Source organism: Miscanthus floridulus, chromosome 19 (assembly GCF_019320115.1).
Source record: "Miscanthus floridulus cultivar M001 chromosome 19, ASM1932011v1, whole genome shotgun sequence".
NCBI lineage: Eukaryota > Viridiplantae > Streptophyta > Magnoliopsida > Poales > Poaceae > Miscanthus > Miscanthus floridulus.
Window position 1 is genome coordinate 96,718,477 of NC_089598.1, and position 6,168 is coordinate 96,724,644.

At 38.0% G+C, this 6,168-nt stretch overlaps 1 non-coding gene and 1 pseudogene across 1 annotated transcript; both read left to right on the plus strand.

The window, feature by feature from the left end:
* The first annotated feature begins 2,073 nt into the window (after window positions 1–2,073).
* LOC136530083 (small nucleolar RNA Z223) lies at window positions 2,074–2,159 on the plus strand (annotated as a pseudogene).
* Window positions 2,160–2,279: 120 nt separating this feature from the next.
* On the plus strand, window positions 2,280–2,398 carry LOC136530110 (small nucleolar RNA Z278). The gene has a single exon (XR_010777611.1). It is a non-coding gene; the product is annotated as a small nucleolar RNA Z278 (small nucleolar RNA).
* The last annotated feature ends 3,770 nt before the right edge of the window (window positions 2,399–6,168 follow it).

Here is a 6,168-nt window from a genome sequence, read left to right on the forward strand (position 1 = left end):
CTCGGAGGTCCATCGATGTGGTCTTGTTGACGGGTACTGCATGGCTGCCGCCGTCTACTGCGCGCGATCGAGCTTGACGAGAACTTACGTCAAAAAGAGCATGTGCTAAAATTCCAACATCTATTTACTTTGATATAAACTAGCAAACGTGTCCGTACATTACAATAAAATCTTGAAATTAGACTCCATACCATGCGCGCAAGTCGTTTTATCTCGCGGTCACGGAGGCCATAAGGGCACTTTGCATTTGGAAAGCAAAAATGACAAATGGAAGAATAGATATATAGATATAGATAAATACATAAAAAATTACCATATATGTTTTATGGCATGGTCTAGCAATTGCCATGGGATATTGTGATACATTGGGATCAGAACTTTTGTTGGATATCGGACATTTCTTTCTGCCGATATAAAACATTATCTTAGGCGCATCACAGAAAGGTCTATAAAGTAGAGTTTGTAAGCCTGTGACACCGCGCTCTCCGTGACTGTTAATTTCATAAACTTTGCTTTTTGGATTAACTGTAACTTTAACGTTGATATTTAATTTTTACAGTATTGTTATTTTATCATGCGATCCGTGTGTTTTTAGTATAAAATATTAGCTATCCCGTAGCAACGTACAGACACGCTAACCACTAATAATAATAATCTTCAAAGAAAGCGGCGAGAGAGCAGACCTTCGACGATGCGGATTGGCCCGTGGTACGTTTGTGGCCCCTAGTAGGTTACATACGGCCTAAGATTTTCATCCTCAAGCTGCAACAACACAGTCAAATTGGGATCTCCTAGGCTGATTCATTCACATTCACACACAACACAGTCAAACCAATCCTGGCAGCATGTTCGCTTGCTGGTATCTGTCTTATAAGCCATAGCTTATCAGCTAACGAACAATATTTTTCTCTCACACCAAACCAGCCAATAGTACTTTTAGTCATGGCTTATAAGCCAAACCAGCCCAAACGAACATGACGCCTATAAGTAGCGTTACATACTGCCTAAGATTTTCATCCTCAAGCTACAACTGCAACATAGTCAAATTGGGATCTCCTCAAGCTGATTCATTGTCATTCACACACAGCACAGTCAAACAAATCCTATAAAGTAGCGTTACATACCGCCTAAGATTTTCGTCACACAGCCAAACCAAACCAAGAGCACTCGCACAGCTGCAACTGCAAGCCTCAAGCTGATCTGGGATCTGCTCTGCTCCTCTACGTTTGCGATACCAATGGCAGCTTCCGACATCTTCTGCAGCGTCCTCCTGCTCGTCCTCACCGCGGCAGCACTCCCCCACCGCTGCCTTCTCGACCCACTCCGTCGCCGCCGGCTCCTCTGCGACGCCGCCGCGACACTCATGGTGCTAGGGGCCTCGGCTATTATCAACCACGCCGTCGCCGGTCCCAACGACGACACCGACGCCAGCCACGTCCTCGCTGCCGCGGGCTTCCTCATTTGGGTGGCCGGCGTTACGCTGCTGCTGCTCGCGCTCACGGTCGGCCGCTTTCGAGGTCCAGGGGCGGCTGCACCTGCACGTCTCGCGGTTCGGCTCGTGGCGGTCGGGGCCTTGTTCTAGCCCAGACGTACAGTTGCTGTGCTACACATAAACCGATGTCAAGCAGCCTTTGGATTATATTATATTATATATATATTTCCTCTTCGGCCTGTTCGCTGGTGGGCTTCTGGGCTGGTTTAGGTTGGCTGGTGCTGGTTTATTGTGAGAGGAAAACATTATTGGCTGGCTGGTTTGAGCTGGCTAAAACCAACAAACGAACAGGCTGCTTGTCTCTAGGTTTCTCGGCTACACCACCCACATAGTGTTTCTGGGCTTCTTTTCTCGAGTTCCCTGTGCGTGAAGTATTGCTGTCGTCTAATACTTAAAACAGTAGCAAATAATGGCTGTACTGTTATTCTTCGGAAGATGCAATCGTCGCGTGTTGTGAACTCAGTAAAATAATGGTTGAATTTCTTAATATGTGCCGTCCAAGGTCCAACGATGTAGCGACCCTCTCCTCCATTTCGCTGTTTTCTGCACCTGAGTCAACTCTGTTAATGTAGATGTGATTCATCTGTCGTTGATGATACAACCATTCAGCTTAAAACGCCCTGAGAATTCATGACTGATAATAAAGTTGATACGATTCATGACTGATAATAAAGTTGATTCGTATCTGAGCATCGAGCACTCACATGTCTTTGCACGTACATACTCTCTATAGGTTAAATTCATTCTCTCTGATCAAAAGTTTTAGTGATGAAAAACTGTCTAATTGGCCAGTGATGAAATCGCCCGATTGGTTTGAGGCTGCTGTCGTCTCCAAGTTCCTGCTTGTCAGGAAGAACCTACTTGGAGCCGCTGCACTCGCTTGATAACTCTGGGTTGCGTGTCAGTTAAAGTGCTTCATGTTTGACCAAGTTTGTAGTAAATAGTATTCATATTTATGGCTCAAAATCAATTTATTATGAAAATATATTTTGTAATTAATCTAATAATATTTATTTTATATTATAAATATTTATACTTTTTTATCTACTAGTATAATGCCGTGTTAACGCAACGGATTTATCTTGGAGACGCTCATGAAAACAACCAATGTTTTTTTTCATAGTTCAACTTTTACACAATATCTTTGAGCATGTATACAATCCGGGAAACTAAGAAGTCATAGTAAAGTTTTTTCTCATATAACCATTTAAGTCACATTCTAACTCCTTAATCATGACTTGAGATCTTCAGGAAAGTTATCAAAACATTCGTTTGCATGGCTCTTAAGAATGTCCCCAAAAAATTCCATCCTCAGTGAATTTGATAGCTGTGCATGGTAGATATAATAAGTTAAGTTATTAATTTTGTATGTAGTGTACGGAATATAGTTAGAGAATATATGCTTACAGTGTTGATCGGTGGCAATCTTACACCACCCCATGACTTCATGAAATTGTATACAGGGAAGCCTCCTAATTTTCTGGAGATGAGCATTTGTTTGATTTATTGTACATAAATCAAATAACTATTTTGTGATAATAAGAAAGATGAAATATATTATAGGTGATTACCAGTCTTTATGTTTTGGAACTTTTGTAACACATGCAGGGAATATTCACTTCCAGTAATAAATATTGCCGTCCCACTTAGAATTTATCAGTTTCATAGCGAGACCGAACCTTTTAGCAATAGTGTGAAATGTAGCTATATATGGCATGATTTGAGCATAACCCTTGTAGCATACATCATCTAGGAGTGGATCCATAATGTGCACAGTTTTCTTTTGCATGTCCATTATGAATAAAGTATATTGTCCATCTCGATAATATGGCAGTAGAATCTAAAAACATAGACATAGAATATAAGTGTTTTAAAAAAGTATAATATATATAAACAAAATATAATGGAGGACACTGAACATATCTTACATTGCTGCAATCTTTAATTTTGTATTCCATGTCAGGCCAGCACTCGAGCACTTTTGCCAGTTTCTTGTGGTCTAGTTTGCCACAACATCGCGGATCTTGTCCAAACTGGGTTATGGACTGTTGATTTAGCAAAATTTATAAGTATTTGATTAATTATAGAATTAAGAATTAGATGAACTTATAGCAAACTGGAGATCTATAAAGTGGTATTTTTGTTTTTGTTTCTTCATCAACAAGAATTTGTTCTGCGCAGCCATCCAAATTGCTATATTGAAGCAATCATGATCCATCTCTTTGTTCTCATCTAAAATATCTCTAATGTTTCTCGCACTTAAAGAAATTGAATATGGTCGTGTGCTTCGGATCCATTCTTTGCTAAAAAAACAAGGACAAGCAACAAATTACTTATTCTAGCAATTCTTTCACGGGCAATGGAAATATCCAAATTAGAACAAAACAAATTTCTTTAGAATGACTTACTCCAAAGGTTCACCATTGGCCATCAAATGGATGTTTGCGCAAATTGCAGACAATAGGTCTGTCTTGTTTGTCCATGTTACTGTACCCGACAGTAAAAAAGACACCTCGTCCATATCATCGAACATTATGACAGCATCATCCAGATTATGGCTGGTCTCACTATCTTACACATCATCCCTTTTCCCTCTCGCTATGTTTAATGGAGAGTTATACAAGATCGCATGTAGCTTGAACCTAAAGTTACTTATCTCATCCTGAAAATATGAGTAAGTCGTGATATATTAACAAGTCCAAAATATGATTATTTTTAGAAATATTCGTATAAAATTACCTGGGTCACATGGTCAGATAAAGAAGCTCCAGTCCAATACTCCATGAAATTAATCATCCATAAACCACAACTTACACTATGCAATATTGAAAAATTTAAATATGAGTGATAAAGATACCGTTGCTGGTACGACAATGTCATATACACAACAAGTTAGATGATCCTTTACCCATCTGTCTGTATTTTTTTGATGATCTTATGTATTTTTGGCCAAGATGCCACTCCGATGCCCTTTTTCCATTTGTTTTTCTTCAGCTGACTATGCTTTGTTGCATGCTTTATTAATCTTTCCATTCCTATTAACTGCTATGACCGGAACACCAAGTTTTAGAAAAGGATATTAACAATTAAAAAAAATATTATGTATTTGTATACAATCAATCATTAAGTCATACCGTGTAGTCGAGATCTTGCCATTGTAACATATTTTCTCTGAAAGAATCCAAAACATGTATCTGTCCTTCTGAAGCATTGACAACCGCTAGGTACCAGTGATACTTCCCAATATTAATTGGAAGAGATTTTTCTAAAATTTTTCCATATGTTTCAATCAACAGAAAATAGCATATATCAGATCTTGTGGTCAAACTTACCATATCAGCATCTAAATAATTTTGGACCAATGTTTGAATCATGTCATCTCTACTATAGCTCAATGTCGTTGCATCAGCCTTTCCGTCGCGACGGAGCAATTGAGTAATAAATGTAGTCTCCATATAAACATCTCCACCTTCTCTATGAAGTAGGTGTTCTTCATGCCGCATCAAATGGATATACGCACTTATGACCTGCAATTTATTAATTTATTAAATAAAAAATTACCATATTTTCCACATGGATATCAGCTAATTAATTTAAAAGCAATGTTAAACATGCTTACACCGCCATTGACGTATTCATGACCGTGGAAAAGGCAATTCATATCAACTCTATTTACCCAAGCATCATCGATTTGGATGAGTAAATCATCCATATGTTTCCGTTTCATGTATTCAATTACCTGAACATCTTCTTGTGTACACTCATAATCTGTAGAGAAAATATTTATTCATATTATATTTAATTAATTCCCAAATATAAAGAAATCTCTACTAATTGAGGACGTCTCACCTTCTGGCAGGACATTTGCATTGTTTGCCTTCTTAGGTTTATTATATTGAGGGATTGCCATAACCTCCTCGTCAACAAGCTTAATGTCTTCGTCTTTTTCTACATCAAATCTTTTTGGGACCTTGTCTTGGATCTGCACTTCGTCTTCATCCATAATACTGATCTGCATATGTAATAAAAATATTGTGCTCTATAGCCCCATTAAGCTACATAAAAAAACTAGCTCAGTTAACAATATCATTGGAGTTCTTCCACGCCACTTTTTTCTTTGTCAATAAACCATAACTATATAAAAACATTATATACATGTGTGCAAGATGTACTGCAAAATAACCAGGCTTTGTAACATGGGACAATACAGTATGGTTGCATGAAGAAATACTGAAGATAGAGACTGCAGGAATGGAAAATATTGTGCTCTATAGATAGAATATCAGTGATCCTATTATATAGATATTTATGTGTGAGGATATGTGAGCTGATTGAGAGATTGTTACGTACGACATCCTCGTGAGCACGCTTCCGCTTTTTGTCCTCGTATCGTTCTAGTTGAACTATTATTTCAGCATCGTCTGTGTTCGTCAATTTTTCTTCACCACATGTATCCTCGACAACTATCTGTGCATCCTCGACAGGTTCCATTATTGCTTCAATCTCTATATCCGTTTTCTTCTCTTATGTATCCAGATGATCAAAGCATAAATAATAAATAATTTTGGAGACCAAATTTATGTATCTTCGTTGATGGTTAATATATAATCAAACATATCTTAATTGAATAAAAGCAGTAATCAAACAACTTAAATTGACTTAAACTATTAAATATA